Raw genomic sequence first — 20,818 nt, 5'->3', positions numbered from 1 at the left:
TGCTTGGTGACAGAGACTGCGCCCACCCCGGGGAGGGCAGCAGGAGGAGAAGCAGGAAAGAGGCAGAAAATTATACAGTGCTGGGGGGGCCAGGCAGGTGGGGTCTTCCTCCCGGTGAGCAGGACAGGCTCTCTGGGGGAGGGACGTGGTGACACCAGCCAGGTGAGAAGAGGAAGGCATGGCGGACAGGATGTGTGGCACTAAGGATGCACTTGTAAGAGAAAGGTGACAATAAGGCAGGGGTCAGGTGCAAAGAGCCTCATGTACCACGCTGCCTGGAAAGTGGGCCAGCGTCCTCCCGAGTGAGAGCATCTCCCCGACAGCAGTGTGGGAATGGACACTCTGAAGGTGGACGGTGGGGCTCCTGGAGGAGGTGGTCCTGGGCTGGGCCATGAAACCTGCATGGGACACCAAGAGGAGAGAATGGAGTCCCAGAGAGGGAGCCCAGGACAGATGTGCAGGGGCAGACAGGTGTCTGTGAGTGGCTCACAGGAGCCCAGGAAGAGCCCACCTGACTCTGGGAAGGGTCCGCCCTGGTTCAGCCTCAGTCTGACACTGGGGGTGTTGAATAAGGGTTAGAAGTGCTGGGCCTCCATCTTCTCCTTAAAGGAATGAACTAGAACGAAAGATGGTCCATAATCTCATTCTATACTTAGAGCACAGGCCTGGAAGAGCCTGACGGAAACTGGTCCCTGACCCAAGTCATTTGTTCAAAGACACGCAGTTGCCTGAAGGACAATGCTAGGATAAACAGGCAGCCCCTCTCTGGTGGGCAGATCTCCTGGCTGATCCCAGCAGTGCCTTCCCCGCTGTCTCCCTTGCCCTCCTTCCCACACACATCAGGGCCAGATGCGAGACTGAGCTCCACCAGCCCTTGGTGGACAGCTCCCCTCTGACCTGCAGTGCTGCCTCTGGTCACCAGGGCAAACAACGGGGAGCCATTCCCTTGGAACGGGGTCCATGGAAACTGCTTCTCTCAGGAATGCCCTCCCTCCCAGAGACGGGTGGGCACAGGCTCCTTGTCAGAGCTGCTAATCATGTCCCCGGAGCCAGTTCTCGTGTCCTCTCACCCCACCAGTAGGCCCCAGGTTGCTACCAGAACCGCCAGCTGGGCCTGAGTCCACAGAATTGCCACAATCAGGAAGGTGGGTACAAGAGGCCCACTCTCCCTTGGGGAGCAGCGGCTGCCCTTCCTTCCTCATCTGCCCCAATATTCATCACTCTCTATGAATAACCACTTCTCCTTCATGGCCCCGCTCCTGTCAGTCTCAGAACTTGGAAGGTCCATACCTGTGGCACAGGACAGGGACATGACCAGGAAAGTGCATTCACAAAGGCCAGAGGACTGACAGTGGGTGACTTCTGAGAAGAGAAACGGGGAAAGGCCTGGCCAAGGGGCAACTTGGGCCTTCTTTACCGGTGCTTAGGGTTTTGGCAAAAGCCTCATCCTGCCACCACATGCCTCGAGAAAGCAAGGCATTCATTGTGTTCCTCACATCTGCCCCCAGCACCTAGAGCCTGTCCTGTACACAGGAGCTGTTCTGTGAACACTGAACTGAATGAACAGACAGTATGGTCCACTCACACACACCACTGCCACTTACTCGAGAGCTTTACATCCCCTCTACAGGAAAGGAAAGCCAGGCCAATGAAGGAAGATGTTTTATAGGCCTTCCTACTATTAATATAATATTGGTCGCTGCTATAGGTTAAAATTAGGATCACACAGCCCCGTGGAGGCTGAAGAGGGCAGAACACGGCGGGCTGTGGGTGACCCAGAGCTCAGAGTCTGTCTGCTCCAGGAACTGTGCTTTCAGTGGTGTCATATACAATTCCTCTGTTGAAGTCCCACTCTCAATATATTTGGAGATAGAGCCTTTAAATACTGATTAACTTATAAGAGACCATAAGAGTGAGGCCCTACTCTGAGAGCACTGCTGTCCTGATGTGAAGAGGAAGAGACTCCAGGGACGTGAGGCGCAGAGGACAGATGACGGGAGCACACGATGAGAAGGTGGTTTCTGCAAGCCAGGAAAGAGTCCTCACCAGAAACCACCCTGCAGAGCCCTGATCATAGACTTACAGCTTCTGGAAATGTGAGAAAATAAATTCCTGTTTTTAAGCCACCTAGTCTGCGGTATTTAGTTGTTACGGCAGCTGGATCTGACTAAGACCGGCTACAGTGGCAGAGTTGCGTAGTTGTGAACAGGCCATACAGTCAGCAGAGCCCGAGGTATTTATTATCTGCCCCTTGACAGAAGGGGGCAGCCCCCGATCTAAATGTTCATAGCTAGATATTGATAAACATTCAACAGACAAATACCACTCAAATGAGTTATTTCAACTGTGTTGCTATTTTAGTCATTTATTAATTTATTTCTACAGGTGTATTTGCATCCCAGCTATGCACCCAGAACACTGACTCCTGCTTTCACCACATACAGTAGAACCTCTGTAAGCTGAGCACCCAAGGGACTGTAACACACTGGTTAACATACAGAGGTGGTCAACATAAGGAACTAGGCCTACTGTACTGATACTGATGCATACATGTGGTGCATGGCTGGTCTATGAAAATTAGGTTCACTTAAGGAGGTGATTGTTTGGGAGGTGGTCAGTTATGGACATTCTTTTGTATTTACTGAGTCTTATCATAGGCATGATAGTTATAGGGAGTTATCAGACATAATCCCTGAGCTCACAGTGAGTCATGGAGACATAAATCTTAGTTTCACAAAACTTTATTCCATAATCAATGATTCTGGTTCTTTTTCATGTATGTACGTGTTGCAGGGGAGAGGGCTGTCTGGCAGAGCTGATCTCATCCCAGATCCCAAGCAGGGATCAAATCTAAACTTCTCTTTGGCTCAGCAGTCTCAGTTTCTTAGAAGCTTCCACTTCCAGCTGAAGGTAGACGGTAGAAAAGGATTAACAGACCCTTAGACAACCACCTCAGTGTTCTTTTCACTTTGAAAGACACAGCGATATCATGTGGTGCTGAGGTTAGAGAAGATACTAAATGCAAAGTGTCTGAAACTAAAACAAGTATGTTTACTATGTTTAAAGAAACAAAAGACAAGCTTAAGTATCTACAGAGAACAGGAAACTAGAAATTAATTCTTAGAAATTAAAATTCCTAGAAATTAAAAATATAATAAAAGGCTTAGAAACTCAGCAAATAGCTTTAACAGCAAATTAGACACAGCTAAAGAGAAAAGCAGTGAATCAGAGGATAGGTTGAAAGAAATTGATAAAATATAGCACAAAGAGTAAAAGGATGGAAATTATAGAAGAGAGGTTAAGAGACATGAGGGATAAAGTAAGAAAGTATAACATTAGTTTAAACTGGAACTCCAAAAGGAAAGAGATAATATGGCAAAGACATAATATTTGAAGTAGTCAGTGATACCCAGTCATACATTTAAGAAGTCCAACAAATCTGAAGCTGAATAAATAAAAGGGAAATGTACTCCTGGACAAGTCAGTGAAACTAAAAAGTCTAAAAGCAGGTGCGATGGGGTGGGAGGGGTAATCACTTGCAAAGAGTTAGACCAATAACAGCAACTACAGAAGCCGGAAAATAATAGAATTCTACCTTCAATATGAAAGAAAACAGCAGCCAGACCAGAATGACATATTTCCAATGAAAACGCCTTTCATAATAAGTGGAATTTAAGTATACAAAAAGCTAAGAAGAGTCACCCACAGCAGACTCTAAGGCAAATGTCAAGAAGGAATCTTAGACAGGAGGAGAGCAATCCTAGATGGGAGAAGGAAGGAACACAGCAACAAGAGCAGCGAGGGAGTAAATAAAAACGTCCATGGACTACACAAAATAATAATAATCACATAGTAGGAGTGTTCAAAGAGAAAGCATAGACGTAAAATACAGGACAGCAATATCACAGAAGTATAGGTATGAAGTTTAAATGTTCTGAGATCACATGAGGAAGATCATAGAACTGATTCACATGAAAATTAGAAAAGTTAAACATGCATATTGTAAAAGTTCTGGGCAAATATTAAGAGAATAGAGACAGAATGGATAGTTTCTAAACAAGTAGGGGAAAATGATTACCAAATTCAAAGAAATAAAATCATTCAGAGCGTGTTCTCGGATCCAATGCAGTAGTGTCAAAACCCAACAGCAGAGATCATCCTCATGTGTTTAGAAATAATACTTCATAATAACAAATAGAGTGCAGAAGGAATGCCAACAGAAAGGAGATAGGTGTTGATTTAAAAAATACAGCAAGTGAAAGCTTGGGTGATGCAGATGAACAATTCATAGTCCGAAATACTAGAAAATAAAGCCCAAACTTTAGTCTGTTAAGCATCTTTCCTCAAGAAGTCAGAAGATGAAAAGAAAAAGCCAAACCAAGGAAGAGAAGGAAGACAAGAAAGTTGAGACCAACAATTAATAAAACACAAAACTAATCTGTAACAGAAAGGACCAACAAAGCAGGTTTTTTTTCTTCAATAGCTTTTTAACAGACTACTAAAAATTGTTGCAGAAGACCCCGAGTAGCTGCACAGACCCGTTATTTCCAGGCATACAGCTCAGCACCATGTCCCAGCTCCCCCTGGGCGATTATGGGCCTGGCACTGATGTCTCGTCAATGCAATGTGAGCAAAAGTTAGGTTTTCCCCCCAGCCTGGAAAAGCCTCCTGTGTGTGGTCCTCCATCCTCTCGCCCAGCACGGTGGCTGCTAGGGAAGCAACCTCGGAACCGCGGGGTGAAGGTGGCCTCACCAAAGAGGAGGGTGGCCTGGGCTCCTCAAACATCCCTGGAGGAAAGCCACTGCTGATTAGAAACACCTCTGTGGGACATAAGCTGCTGTAGTGTTACATGTGGGGCTGTTTACTATTGTTACAGGAACCAGGAGCCTCTTAATTAACACATTCACAAACTTCTGGAATGATTGATCAAGGGAAAAGCAAAGATATACGTAATTAATATGAGGGCTGAAAAAGAGCGGGGTATCATGTGTCGCACACGTGAAAACACCAGTAAAAGGGTTTATGATAAAAATAGGACAATGATGAAATTAAGTGGAATGGACAAATTCTCACAAAGTTATAATTTGACAAAACTAAAGTCAATATCGCTAAGATGTCAGTTCTCCCCAAATTGATCTGTAGATTCAGCACAGTCCAAATCAGAATTCCAGCAGACTTTTTTTTTATTCCAGCAGTATAATTTATATGGGAATGCAAATATCTTAAAATAGCTAAAACAATCTTTAAAATAACAAAATTAAGGTACTACACCTCCAGGTTCTAAGACTTTCAAGCAGTTATCCAGACAGTGTAATACTGGTGTAACGAATACTAAATAGATAATTAGGGTCAAATAGAGAAATTAATCCATATGGACCTACAAATAGACTATTTAATTGGTGCCAAGGTAATTCACCATGGAGAGAATAGAATAGTCTTTTCAACGAAGGGTGCTGGGTCCACTATATCCATATAGAAAAAATAACTACTGAAAATGATTGAGGAAGAAATAGAAATCATGAATAGTTCAATAGCCATTAAAAAAAATGAATCAGTACCCAAATCTCTTTTCCACAAAGGAAACTTTCTTAGCAATTTTCACCAGTTAGTCAAAGGATAAACAATCAAAATCTTATAAAATCTCTTTCAGAATTTTTTCCCAAAAAATGTCAATTCATTTTATAAGGTTAATTCGTCCTTGATCTTAAAACCTGGCAAACACATTAAGAATGAAAAATTACAGACCAAGCTCATCTATGAACAAAGATGTAGAAATCTAAGACAAAGTTTCATCAAACCAAATCCAGCAACATGGTAAGAATAAAATATCAGAAGGCCAAGTTGGGTTAGTATAAAGAAGGTGAGGTTGATGAAATACAGGAAAAATAATGAATTTAATACCCCAGCTTCACAGATTAAAAGAGAAAAGTCATATGAACAGACCCACAGGTACAGACAGAAAAACCTCAAAAAATTAAACACCCAATTACAGCAGACAGGGAAGGGGCTTCCAGGGGCTTCCAGGGCCTTCCACTGTTCTGACATACGGCATGACTGCAGGGTTATTTACAAAATAACTATGTGTTAAACTGTGTACGTCTTACGCAGTTGAATTGCACAATAAAAGAAGAGAAAAGAGAGACAGTGCTATGGTTTGAATGTACCCCTGCAAAAGGCATTTGTTGGAAACTCAGCTGCCATTGTAACAGTGTGAAGAGGTGGGACTTTTAAGAGGTAACTGGGCTATGTGGACTCTTCCCTTTTGAATGGATTAACACTTCTTTTTTTAAAGAGTGGGTTCCTCATAAGAGGAGTTCAGCTGCACTTGCTTTCTCTCTCTTGCACTTTCTTTGCCCCTTGGCTGTGAGATGATACAGCAAGACGGCCTCACAAAATGCTGGCCCCTGGATCCCGGACTTCTCAGCCTCTAGAACTGTGAGGGGGTTGTTCAACATAACTTACCCAGTCCCAGATATTCTCTTATAGCAGTGCAAAACCAAGAGCAGAAGCAACACCGTAAGCTCAAAACATGTCAGTGCTTTGGTCCTGTGCTTTCTGTTCAACTTCATACCCACTTGGTGTGGTAATCCCAAATTTCCTCTGAACTTTAGACAAGCCAGCCCCCCAGAGAGGCCACAGTGCAAATGTTCATGTGATGTCACTACTGTCCAAGGTCTGACAGACGCCTCAGCTCAGAGCCATGCCGGTGGAGGGAGAAAAGCCAGTGTAAGGGCAGATGGGCGCTATGTGACGCCTGACACGGGTTACGCAGAGGTGACGTGATGCGGTGAGAAGGGTGGAAGGGTTAAGCAGATTAGTAATAGCACCATAAACTTGAACCCTCTTCATTTAGTTTTTCAAAGTGCTTTTCAAATATAGTGTCTCCTGCAGTGCTGTAAGGTAATGGATTTGGTCTTCATATTACTGATGAGGAAATCAAAGGGCCCCAGAGACACCAACCCTGTCCCTGGCTGGGGCAGATCCCAAAGAGTCTTCCACCTGCAACCAGAGGCTGTGACAGGGCTGGGCCTCGTGGCCCCCTGGAGAGTCACATGCAGGGCCTGGTCCCCGAGGGGTGCTTCTCCAGCCCTGCTTGAGATACCTCGCCTTGCGCTGCTTGTTACCTCTAAGTGTTTCCCTTCTTCCAGTGGAGGATGAGCAGCTCAGAACAGATGTTGCAACCTGCCCTTCAGCCCTCGAAGTATTACAAATAATGCCAGACACCACGTGCTAAGTGCACTTCTGATAATAATGCCAGCCAATACTGGTGAGGGATTTTATGTGCTTTTAATTGTAGTCACAACCCTCTGAGATAGGCAAATAATCATCCTCCTTTTACCAAGGAATACACTGAGGCAACGAGAATGTCAGTAACTTAGGTGGTGTTACATCGCTAGTAAATGGCATGACCAGCAGCCAAACAAGTGCAAACTGTTTGCAGAGTCTGTGCTCTAACCGTTACACTGTGTGTGTGTGTGTATAACATAGCTCTCCAAATGCTCTTCTGTCTATTCATGTACCATCACTGAGACTTCTTTAGGCTCAGCTCACGTCCTGCCTCCTTCAAAGAGCCTTTCCAGACCATTTAGTGAAATCACTGAGGGCACCAGGACACAGTGTGTGGGAATTCCCACACACTTTTGCTTTCACAACATAAAATAACATTGTATAGAATCAGTATGAGGATAAATAATGTTGATGACAATGGCACTGACGGTGTTAGTGATGCTAACAGTGAACATTCCATTGACCAGTCATTATTTCATGGACCTCACATGAGCACACCCATTTAATGGTCATAAGTGCTCTGGAAAGATACTTCCACGTTTTAAGGACTATAAGGCTCAGGATGCTGAGTAATTCACATTGGGCCACATAGTCAGTGACAGATCTGAGTTTCCAGACCAGGCCATCTGGCTACAGACTGCTCTGAGCCTGATTTCCTAAGACCTCTGGGAAAATCAATCTGCCCATGACTGCCAGATGCACCAAGATGGCCTCCCACACACAGGTGGTCGTGTTGCTGAGTCACTGAGGCTCGGCCTACCTCGCTCTGGACCCTGCAGACATCCATGGGCCCTGACTCCAGGCTCCACGCCAGGGTAAGGCCAGGAGGGCCCATCTTTGCCTGTGGTTTCCCCAGGTCCCAGCTAAGTCAGTATCCAAGCAGGAAATTTATAAACCTGCTGTAGATAATAGAATGTAGGTGGGCATGTTGCCTCATCCCTATAGTCTTAGCACTCTGGGAAGCTGAGGTGGATTGCTTGAGCTCAGAAGTTTGAAGACAGCCTGAGCAAGAGTGAAACCCTGTCTCTACTAAAAATAAAAAAAACTAACTGGGCATCTTGGCACACACCTGTAGTCACAGCTACTTGGAAGGCTGAAGCGAGGGGACTACTTGAGCCCAAGAGATTGAGGTTGCTGTGCGTTATAATGATGCCACCCATGGCATTCCACCCAGGGTCCAGAGTGAGACTCTTACCTCAAAAAGAAACAAACAAACAAAAAACCCCCTAAAATCCCAGCTACTACGGAGGCTGAGACAAGAGAATTGCTTAAGCCCAAGACTTCAAGGTTGCTGTGAGCTGTGATTCCGTGGCACTCTACCAAGGGCAACAAATGAGACTCTGTTTCAAAAAGAAAAAAAAAGGCCCCAAACCCCGGATTTTGGTTTTTTTTTTTTTTTGAGACAGGGTCTCACTATGTTGCCCTCACTAAAGAGCACTGGCGTCACAGCTCACAGCAACCTCCAGCTCTTGGGTTTAAGTGATTCTCTTGCCTCGGCCTCCTGAGCACATGGGACTATAGGCGCCACCATAACGCCTGGCTAGTTTTTCGTTGCAGTTGTTTAGCTGACCTGAGGTGGGTTTGAACCTGCTATCCTCGGTGCATGCAGCTAGCGCTGTAACCACTAACCACTGTGCTATGGGCGCTGAGCCAGAATGTGGCGTTCTTAATGGGGTGGGGAGGAAAAGAGGAGGAGAAAAAGGGGGAAGAGAGGCATCGCCTCTGAGAAGCCCACTTGTCTTGGAGTCAGGCTTTTATCCTGAAAAGCCAGCTTAATCACACAAGGACTGCTCACCATACTGGTTCAGCATTCCAAAAAAGCGGGAGCCCTGGTGCACTAAGGGCACCAGGGCAATGTCACCTGGCACACTCAGTCTCAGCAGGAAGGGACGATTAGTAGCTTGTTGGGAGCCCAGCATGAGAAGGTGACATGAATCACCTTCTCGCTGGCTGCCTGCTGTGTCCTCACCAGCAGGGGGAACACAAAGGTTCCAGCATTTTGCTCCTAAAAAATCTCAATTTTTCAGTGGCATCCTCGAAAATAACCCACAAGGGTTAGAGATGCTTCCCCACCATCTGGGAGGGGCAGTCAGCAGAAAGTGGCAACCAAAGTCTTTTTAAGTAAACAGGAAAGAAATTAAAATAAAAATAGGAGCTGAAATGCTAAAGAGCAAAAATCCTAGACACGATGAACAAGGCTTCTGCCCCTACCCAACAGGGACCTGGCCAGTAACATGGATGGGGGATGGAGCAGCTCAACGCCACCAGAGGTATCAGGGAGGCTGGCCAGGCCCAGCTACACCAGCAGACATTTAATTTCGTTAGTCTTCTTTTAAACATGAACACGTCCGACAGAGCATGCCTGGGATGTCGCCATTGCCTTGGTTTGCACTAGTTCGTGGCACCCTGCCTTAGAGTCAGTAACCTTGGTGAGCAGCATTGGGTTTTAGACCACTGGCCTGTGGTGGACTGAATGCTTCTGTCCTCCTCACATTCTGATGAAATCCTACCTCCCAAGATGAGGGTGTTTGGAGGTGAGGTCTTTGGGAGGCAGTTAGGTCCTGAGGAGAGCCCTCATGGTGGGAGGATGCCCCTTACACTGAGTCAGGGCACCAAGGGAGTCAGCAGCCGGCAGTCTGGAAGGGTTCTCACCAGAAGCTGACCTGTGGCACCCTCACCTCAGACTTCCAGCCTCCAGACCTGGAAGAAATGGGTCTGCGGTGCAAGCCACCTGCCCAGGTCTGCACCACGCCTGAGGGCAGGAAGCAGGGGAGGAGCTACCTCTCTGAGGCCTGCTCTAGCCCCTGTGGCCCCACCAACTGCTTCCAGATTGGTCTCCTCTTTGTCCTGTCTGTCCTTTCTTTCTCGTCTGGGCTTCTCAACATCTAGCTCATGCTGACATTTTTGACTATTGCACCCCAGCTGCTCATGACTTTGGGAACCTGCTCGCAGCTCTGTGTAGCCAATCACCCAGACAGGCTACAGGGGTGGGCACTCATTTTGCCAGCTTGGCCCTGGCCTCCAACAAGCCCCTTTCAGCCCAGGCCACTCCAAACACACATCTGCTGTGGCCAGACCAGGCAGTCCCCACCAGGCACACAGAGACTGCTGGGTCCTAGCTGGCCACACCTTATACCACCTTTGCTCCTCACTGTCATTTGTTCACTTGGAGGCAGCCTCTAGGACAGCTCTCCAGAGCTTCTGACCACAGCATCACCTCAGCCATCTGTGGAGGGTGCCTTCCACAGACAGCCCAGGCACCAGACCAATGACAGAAGCCCAATGTCTTATGTAGCTAGATCTCAAATGTTGTACCTTTGGACCCTGCTGTCCATAGCCACTCTTACTACAGCCAGTCCCTGGATTACACCTGGCCCGCCCCAGAAGATTCCAGTTTCTGACTCACTGTCATCTCCCCTTCACACTAATGCCCTGATTCGTGGCAATATCAACATCCTCCCAGATAGCCCTTTGCACAAGGCTCTGTGTTGAGTGCTTTATAGATAATATCTCATTTAATCTTGACAACAACCCATTCTCAAAGGAGGAAACAGAGAAAGGGAGCAGTTTGCCTACACCATGACGGTAGCTGTTATTTAGAGGTGAAGCCAGGGTTCAGTCCCAGCTGCTCGTGTTACGAAGCCTGTTTTTCTAACTGCCATGCTGTGTTGTCTTCCACTATTAGAAAAATATCTACCTCTTCTCAGAAGGAGCTGACAACGGCTAAGAAAAATGGAGGAGAGGGCCCGGGGATGCGTTTACATGTCTCCTGCTTTCTTTCACACTGTGAACTAAAATAAAATCTTAAGGTTCCCCATGCCCCACTGGCTGACTGACTGGACCCCCTAATGGCCAAGGGGATCCCCTCAAACTGAATTGCTAGCCATGAGAAAGGAGGTCAGACATGCCCCATCATGTCCCCTCCCTCCTTAGATCTGTCCTCTGTGACTCATTAACAGCGTAAGGCTCTGCAAGACACACCTGCAGGTCCTCAATATACACAACAAACCGCTGGGGCTAGGCATCTGTCCAATAGCTTGACTCTGGTTAACAGACTCTTATTTTAACTCAGCAACCCTTTTCACTGACTCCTGGTCTCTTAGACAGAGCCTAGCTCTTTCAGCAATTGTCAGCCAAAGAGTCTTTAAAACCCACCTATAACCCGTGGGATCTCCTTTGAGATGTTCCATGTTTTCAGAGCAAATCAATGTATGCCTTCCATGTATTAATTTATGACTTTCCTTGTATTTCCTGTCTCCCTAAAATGTATTAAACCAAACTGTAACCCACCAGTGTAAGTCCACTGGCTCAAGGCTTCTTGGGTGTGGCTTTGTGTCATGGTCCTCAAATTTGGTTCAGAATTCAACTCTTTCAATTGTTTTACAGAGTGTGCCTTCTTTTCCGTCGACAACATCTCCAACTTGAGCTATTGCCTTCTATTATTAGTTAATTCCTTTGCTTATGTTGAAACTTCATGGGTGCATGAGGACCCTTTGGGAAGGCAGTACTAGTTTTGCAGGCAGATGGGCATGACTGCAAATCCCTGTCCTACCATTGAAGAGCTTGATAACTTTGGAGATGAGATCACCTCCCTCAGCCTCTGCTCTAGAGGTTTGTGTGAAGAACACGGGCGGTGGGACCAGCCTCCTGGACCCAGATCCCAGATCTGTAGCCAGCTTCAGCCCTGGGCAGGTCAGGCAGGTCTCAGGCTTCTCGTCTACTGAGAGGCTGCACGGGCAGTTGTGAAGAGCAAATGAGATGGTGCATTGGCAGCCTGACAAGCTGTGTATGAGCATTGTTTAATAAAGCCACAGCATGAGATCAACCTGAAAGAGCTCACTGACAGAGGAATAGAGAAAGGAATATACACAATCTGGTACATACATACGGCCTTAAAAAGAAGGAAATCCTCTGTAGAATCTGTTACTCAGGAGGGTGAGAGAGAGGATCACTTGAGCCCAGGAGTTCAAGGCTGTAGTGGCCATTCCAGGCTATGACTGTGCCTGTGAATGGCCACTGCACTTGAACATGGGTGACATGGTCTGTCTCTTAAGAAAAAGAAATCCTGTCACATATAACATCATGGGTGAACTTGGAGGACACTATGCTAAGTAAAATACATCAGATGCAGAGACAAAGTACCACATGATTTTGCTCAGATGTTGAATCTGTAAACACTGAACTCACAGAAACCCAGAGTGCATGGTGGTTGTCAGCGGCTGGGGTTGGGTAACTGGGATGATGTTGGTCAAAGGACACAAAGGCTCGGTGCCTGTGGCTCAAGCAGCTAAGGCGCCAGCCACATACACCTAAGGTGGCGGGTTCGAATCCCCAGCCCGGGCCCGCCGAACAACAATGATGGCTGCAACCAAAAAATGGCCAGGCGTTGTGGCGGGCGCCTGTAGTTCCAGCTACTTCGGAGGCTGAGGCAGGAGACTCGCTTGAGCCCAGGAGTTGGAGGTTGCTGTGAGCGTGATGCCATGGCACTCTACTCATGGGGATAGCTTGAGGCTCCATCTCAAAAAAAAAAAAAAAAGGACACAAAGTTTAGTAAAACAGAAGGACAGTTCAAGAGGTCTACTGCACATTATGGTGTCTACAGTCACTGACAATATATTATATTTGAAAATTCTGAAGAGGGTAGACTTTGAGAGTTCTTATCAAAAAAAAAACCAGTAAGCACATGGGATAATTCATATGCTAATTAGCCCCGTTTAGCCATTCTACAATGTATATATACATTAAAACATCATGTTGTGTACCATAAATACATCTAATTTGTATTTGCTAATTTGAAATAGTAAAAAAATAGTAAAAAAAAAATTCCCCCATAGAAGAGACATATTTCCCATACATAAGAATCCCAAAGTAATTTTTAAAAAGAAGCTCTGTACATAGTATTTACTCAATAACTTGCCTGACAGGATGTAAGGATTAAATGAGTCAGTGTCTCTAAGCCTCCCTCCCCTGCCTTGTCCTCATGGCCTTCCCACGTGGGCTGCACTTCAGCCACGCCCAGATCTTGAGCTGTGCTCCAACAAGCCCCTGTGCCTACCTGAGCCATAGCCTCTCCCTGGAAATCCCTCCCTCTCCTGCACTGCCTTGCCCGGGCATCCTTGAATGCCCAGTTCAAAACATCTTTCCTCTCTTGTGTTCCCATTATGCCCAAAAGGTTATTTGTTATCATGCACCTCTTTGTGCTGCCAGAGCCATTGCAGCTGTTAACAGCCTGTGAGCAGCCTAGGAATGAGGACCATGCTTCACTGCTCTTTGTATTATTAGTTCCATGTATATTTCCTGTCATGTAGTAAACTCCATACTTTTTGATTGAATATGCAAAGAAATGAAAACGCTACTGAGAAAAACAATCCACCATGGGCCTGGTGCATCCTTGCACACACTTGCTGGGTTAGCCAAGAAAGCACACCTCATTCCATCTATACTAATTTCTCAGGTTGTGTTTGCAGCAAGCAACCTTCAGGGATGAGGCAATGGCTCCCTTTAGGACCAAGAATGAGCTCCCCATAAAGGAAGGGATTTCCCAATCTCAATGTTTCTCAGCTGTGACACATGTCCACTGCTTGCACAGCATACGTGGGTCCTCTGTGCTGGCTCTGTAGAACTTGTGAAGCAAGAAGAACTAGCATTGTGCCACTTGCTGTGAGTAATAAAATCTTTTGTTTCTAACCCAGGAGTCTCATGTCTTCTGACAATATCCATGAAACAGTAAGGATAATTTATTAACTCAGAGCAAACTTAGACCTGTGGGCCAAATCCAGCCAATGATCTGTTATTGTACATTCTGTGAGCTAAGAATGTTTTTGTATTTTTAAAGAGTTATACAAAAAAGATATATGACAGAGACCTTAAGTTGCCCTAAAAGCCTAAAATATTTATGACTTTACTCACAGAACAAAATGTTTGCTAACTCCTATATTATCTTGTAAGGAGGGCAAACTTAATCTGAGTCCCTGGAAAGTTTCACCTCTTCACTCACAGGAATGAGTTCTTGCTCTCAGTGGACTGGATTAGTCCCTGGGAGAGCAGATTGTCATAAAGCGAGACCGCCCCCCGTGTGAAGCCCCTTTTGCAAGCGTCTCCTCCCCTTCCACTCCTCTGCTGTGTGAAGGCCCTCACCAAAATGCAGCTGCCCCATCTTGGACTTCTATCCTGTAGAACTGTGAGCCAAAATGAACCATTTTTCTTTATAAGTTGCCCAGTCAGTTACAGCAACAGAAAATGGACTAAGATAGGAGGTATCCAGAAGGTAGGCAGATGTAAACAAGTGAGATCTGGGCTGGACACTGACCTGGGGCCATGGAGGTGAAGCTACAGCTACGTAAATGAGCTAAGCTAGAGTTTATGTACAGAGGAACAAGAGAAGACGGCTGATAGAAGAGCCTGTAGGACAGTCCCAAGATGGAGAGAAGAAACAGAACCCAGGAAGGAAACAGAACAAACAAGGAATGAGGTAGAAGGGAATCAAAACATTTCATAATTTTTAAGTCGTATTCTAGAAGAGTGATGTCATCAAAAGAGCAGACTAGAAAGTTCAAAAAAACCAACCAGAGTTGTCTGAACCTCCAATTTTGAAAGAAGTTCTATTGTGCGTAAAATGCTATCAAATAGCATCACCTGCTACAGAGAAATCTTCCATGAAAGGAAAAGGCAAGCTTCGTTGTTGTCTTATTTTAAGAAATCTCCAGGCCGGGCACAGTGGCTCCTACCTGTAATCCCAGCACTCTGGGAGGCTGAGGTGGGTGGATTGCCTGAGCTCACAGATTTGAGTCCAGCCTGAGCAAGAGTGAGACCCTATCTCTAAAAATAGCTGGGCATTGTGGCAGGCGCTTGTAGTCCCAGCTACTCGGGAGGCTAAGGCAAGAGGATCACTTGAGCCCAAGAGTTTGAGGTTGCTGGGAGCTATGATGCCATGGCATTCTACCAAGGGCAACAAAGTGAGACTCTGTCTCTAAGAAAATAAAAAAAAAAAAAAAAGAAATGTCTACGGCTATCCCACCTTTCAGCAACCACCACCCTACTCTGTCAGCAGCCACCAACATGGAGGCAAGCCACTCCACCAGCAAAACGATTATGACTCATTGAAGGTGCAAATGATTGACAGCATTCTTAATAAAGTGATTTTGAATTAAGGTCTGTACATTTTTGGACATAATGCCATTGCACTATACAGTCATAGGAGACAGCAGTAGAGTGTAAACATAACTTTCATATGTGCAAAAACTTTCTGTGACACACTCTATTGTGATATTCGCCTCATCGCAGTGGCCTGGAATCAAACCTGCAACATCTCCAAGTTATGCCTGTGTGCACAACTTGCACGAATCCGTACAGAATTATGTTAAGTGAAGAAATCCAAACCCAAAGTGTTACATATCGTATGGATCCATTTATATGCTATCCTTATTTGTTTTTATTGTTGGGGATTCATTGAGGGTACAAAGAACCAGGTTACATTGATAGTGATTGTTAAAAACCCTCTTATAATTGTGTCCCACCCCCCAAAAGGTGTACCACACACCATGACCCTCCACCTCCTCCTTCCTTCCCTTTCTCTGCTCTCCCCTTCCCCCACCCCCCACCACTTACTAGGTCAATAATTGATCTCATATCAGAATTGAGTACATAGGATTCTTGTTTCTCCATTCTTGTGATGCTTTACTAAGAATAATGTGTTCCACTTCCATCCAGGTTAATAAAAAAGATGTAAAGCAGGAGTCCTCAAACTTTTTAAACAGGGGGCCAGTTCACTGTCCCTTAGACCATTGGAGGACCAGACTGTGGACCCTGGGACAAGTTGGCTGCTAAGCAAGACAGACAGAGGCGGCAAAAACACCCGGTGGGCCGGATAAATGTCCTAGGCAGGCCACATGTGGCCCGCGGGCTGTAGTTTGAAGACACCTGATTTAAAGTCTCCATCATTTTTAATGGCTGAATAGTATTCCATGGTGTACATATAGCTTGTTAATCCATTCCTGGGTTGGTGGGCATTTAAGCTGTTTCCACATTTTGGCAATTGTAAATTGAGCTGTGATAAACAGTCTGGCACAAATGTCCCTATGGTAAAAGGATTTTTTTCTTCTGGGTAGATGCCCAGTAATGGGATTGCAGGATCAAATGGGAAGTCTACCTTAAATTCTTTGAGGGTTCTCCATACTTCCTTCCAAAAAGGTTGTATTAGTTTGCAGTCCCACCAGCAGTGTAAAAGTGTTCCCTTCTCTCCACATCCACGCCAGTATCTGCAGTTTTGAGATTTTGTGATGTGGGCCATTCTCGCTGGGGTTGGATGATATCTCAGGATGGTTTTGATTTGCATTTCTCTAATATTAGGGATGATGAGCATTTTTCCATATGTTTGTTAGCCATTCGTCTGTCTTCTTTAGAGAAGGTTCTATTCATCTCTCTTGCCCAGTGATATAAGGGATTGTTGGCTCTTTTTATGTTGATTTTTGAGTTCTCTATAGATCCTAGTTATCAAGTTTTTATCCTATCCAAAATATGAAAATATCCTTTCCCATTACGTAGGTTGTCTATTTGCTTTGGTTATTGTCTCCTTAGTTGTAATAAAAACAAAGCCGGGGGCATCAGCCTACCAGACTTTAGGCTGTACTACAAGGCCATAGTGATCAAAACAGCATGGTACTGGCACAGAAATAGAGACACAGACATCTAGAAACAAATAGAAATGCAGGAGATGAAATTAGCCACCTAATCTTTGGTGGCTGTAAGCTGTTACTAAATCTAAGGCATGAAACAATAAAAATCCTCAAAGAAAGTGTGGGCAAAACACTTGAAGCTATTGGCCTGGGGAAAGACTTTATGAGAAAGACTTTCAGGGCAATTGAAACAACGACAAAAATAAACAAATGGAAACTATATGTTCTTCCTAAAGAGGTAATTTATAAAAATGGAGAACAGCTATCGGCAGTTAAAGGTGGGGAGGTGGGTGCAGCCATATAAGGGCAACACAAGCCATCCTGTGTCCACAGAGATGCTCTGAGTCTTGCCTGTGACCGCTGCTGCCCTGCACAGCACACTCTGTAACTTTGCCTGCTCCCATCGCTGGGAACCTGCCCAAAGGCACGTGGTGGCCCTCTGTAATGTGAATTATAGATTCGCATTCGTCTGTCTGTTAATCTGTAATTATCTCCTGAAGAGTCTGCCTTAGGTATAAAAACAATCACATTCCCATCCACCAGCTAATCTGAATCCTCAGAGTTGGAGAAGATTTTGTTTCTGTTTGCCGTGTAAGAAAGAAAGGGCACAGAGCAACTGAGTGTCCTCTCAGAGCCACGCAGACAGAGGCAGGTGGCCTGTGGACACCAGCCCAGGAGGGACCAGCGCCCCAGCTCTCTGCTCAGGGCCACCCACACCCGTAGGATCCCTCTGGCCTATTTTCCCTACACTGCTACCTTGTGACTTATCTGTCAAAAATGAGAAAGAAGAGAATGGAGCAGAGCCACAGAGTGTCTGTGTGGGCCACTGATGGGAGATCCTGGAGCGCACGCAAGCTGCCAGTGGGAACAGCTAGCAGGCTGCTCACTACTTCATAAAAGGGAAAACCCAGCGCTGAGCTGTGCTGCTGGCCCAGGAAGCTCAGACAGAGGCAGCACATCCCCCTGCATGCCAGAAGCCGGAGCACATCACCCTGCAGGCCCTCTGGGCTTTCCCCACTCTGGGAAGGCTCTGCAGTCGCCACCAGCAAGGGTGCCAAGGAACCGTGATCCACTGTCGGGGGGCAAAGCAGCCTTAATGAAATCAGGGCATCCAGAGCGCTGAGATGTGTCTGGTGTAAGCTGGGCCAAACCCTTCCCCTAGATCACCCCACCTCTTGGGGATCATTTCTCTGGTCCTGGAAAGGACACTGGTATTCTAAAAACAGGATTCTAACTGTACTTAGACATAGGTCCTGCCACTAGCATTTAAGTAAAAAATGACCAGGGCCAACTTTTGAGTCTTATTTTCTTCCTTCCTAATCAGGAGCAGTGATGATGATGGTATTTGTGGAACACACAGATGCCAGCCCCAGGGCAAGTACTAAGGCAGGCGCCATCCTGGTGTTACCGAATGGGGCACAGAGAGGCCGCACTAGCTAGGAAGTAGGACAGTCAGGATTTGAACTCAGACGCTTCGGCTCGAGAGCGTGTATGCCTGTCCCCTGGAGACCAGGGAAGGCAACAGAGGAACAAGAGTGCCCAGTTGTCCCTGCACCTGTGGTCCAAATCAGAGCCAGGCTGCCTTGCAGCCTTCAAAAGGGTGCCCTAGGAGCAAATGCTAAGCATTTGCACGCGTGCTCAGAAAGCTCGTGGACAGCCTGGCACGCCTGTGCAAGGCTGGCACAGGCCAGGAGCTGTCCTGCTTGGCACAGGTGGCCCACCACGAAGCCTGACCTCAGCCCCAGGCTGCACAGAGGCCCCGTGAAGTGCTCTTGCTCTCAGTTTACACATATGGAATTCATGTCCTGTCCCTCACTCCTTTGTATCCCACTCCTTGCAACTCATAATCCTGAAACAACAGGGAAATTCTTCCCTCTCGGAGGAGCTGGCAGGAAAACAGTCTCCTTTCTAGTGACTCCATTAGAAACCCCACTGAAAGCCTTGCAGAAGTCAGACAAAAGAACTTGCCAGCAGCAAGATTTGCGATTGTGCCCAGTGGTCACGAGGAAGGGACACACAATCGGCATGATTCAACTCCAAAGAGGGGGCGCAGAGGAAAGCTGGAGACGCAGGAAGCCGAGCCCTGGAACAGGGCCTGGACAGGGGGCCCGGTAGGGTCCTGCTTTGGTACAGGAAGGGCCTGGGGGTGCAGAAGCCACCAGTGCCGGGCTTTCTAAGACAATCTCAATTTCCAAATTTCATCTGCTGTCGATCACACCTTGCTAGTGGCTCTGAAATCTTTGCAGCAGGGATTATAGATGGGACATGCCTGGTATAGGGCCTGTGTCTCTCACTCACCTCTCTACAACTCTCTGAAGCTTGAGCTCTGTGTTTTGATAGCCATCAAAGGAAGAGCTTGTCCACTTTACCAGCAGGGTGGGCTGCTAAAAAGGGGCTGTAATGCACTTCTAGAGGGCTAAGCCTGCTCCCTGCCCAGGAAGGAACTAATACTTCCCAGCGAGGCCCATTGCCTGCCCTTCTCTAAACTGCTTCTGTAGCACTGTGAGGCGCCGTCACTCCCTGTGCAAACGTGCAAGATGGAACTCTGGAAGGCTAAGCATTTACCTAAGGTACACAGCTGACAGGTCCAAGATCTGAAATCACATTTGATCAGCTCCTACAGTCACCTGTTCTATGGACCTTCAGAGAGAAGAATAAACCTCAAAACAACCAGGGCGATTAAGTCTCCCTTTTACTTGCTCCACTGGCGGAATGACAAAAAGAGTATGATTTTTCATTAACAAGGGATCAAAGAGTCAAGGATCTGGGGGAATGGCCCCAAGTTCCCCAGGCTGCTGTCATGAAAAGTCTCCTAAAGTTGCAACCACAGAGTTCAGAAGATGCAACAGATGAAGAGATGGGAGGTCTGATGATTTGGGGAAAATGGTATAAAGTTAAGTAGATTTTTGTCTATAGATTTCTTGAAGCCTTTGTATATTAGTGGGGATTTAATTTTTTTCTTTATTTTTAATCTTGTTATTTTTCTGGAGAAGGGGGTCTCACCACGTCGCCCAGGCTCCTGGAGTGCAGCAGCACGATCTTAGTTCACCTCAGCCTCAAACTCCTGGGCTCACGTGGTCCTCCTGCCTCAGCCTCCTGGGTAGCTAGCATTACAGGAGTGTGCCATTGTGCCTGGCTGACTTTTTTAATGTATTGTAAAGATGGGGTCTTGCTATGTTACTGGGCTGGTCTGAACTCGTGGCCTCATGTGATTCTCCTGCCACCTCGGCCTCCCAAAGTGCTGAGATTACAGCCTGGCACTCCGTGAACATCTTAAAACTCCAGATGTAGGAAGCTGAGTTTTTTTGTTTGTTTGTTTTGTTTTTTCAGACAGAGCCTCAAGCTGTCCCCCTGGGTAGAGTGCCATGGCTTCACTGCTCACAGCAACCTCCAACTCCTGGGCTCAAGCGAATCTCCTGCCTCAGCCTCCCAAGTAGCTGGGACCACAGGCGCCCGCCACAACCCCTGGCTATTTTTTGGTTGCAGCTGTCATTGTTGTTTGGCGGGCCTGGGCTGGATTTGAACCCGCCACCTTAGGTGTATGTGGCTGGCGTCTTAGCCGCTTGAGCCACAGGCGCCTAGCTGGAAGCTGAGGTTTAAAGAAGTCATTTGTTCAGGCCAGCATAGGGTCGCTAGCGCTGACCTGCACCTGCCCATGGGCTGGACTTCTTTATGACTCAAGAGTTGTTGGTGCATAAATTGTCAGAGCCTGTCTACCACTGACACCAGAGGTGAGGGATGCCTGTGCACACTCTGATGGAGTTACCTAGGGCCAGCACTTTCTCCTTGGAGCCTCAGTTCCATGGTGGACAGCAATTAGGTGCAGGAGAGCTGAGGACTGAATGGCAAGATGCATT

The sequence above is a fragment of the Otolemur garnettii genome, unplaced genomic scaffold (assembly GCF_000181295.1).
Source record: "Otolemur garnettii isolate 467f Iridium unplaced genomic scaffold, OtoGar3 scaffold00114, whole genome shotgun sequence".
Lineage (NCBI taxonomy): Eukaryota > Metazoa > Chordata > Mammalia > Primates > Galagidae > Otolemur > Otolemur garnettii.
The sequence above is the reverse complement of the archived record's forward strand: the minus strand, read 5'-3'. Positions refer to the sequence as shown.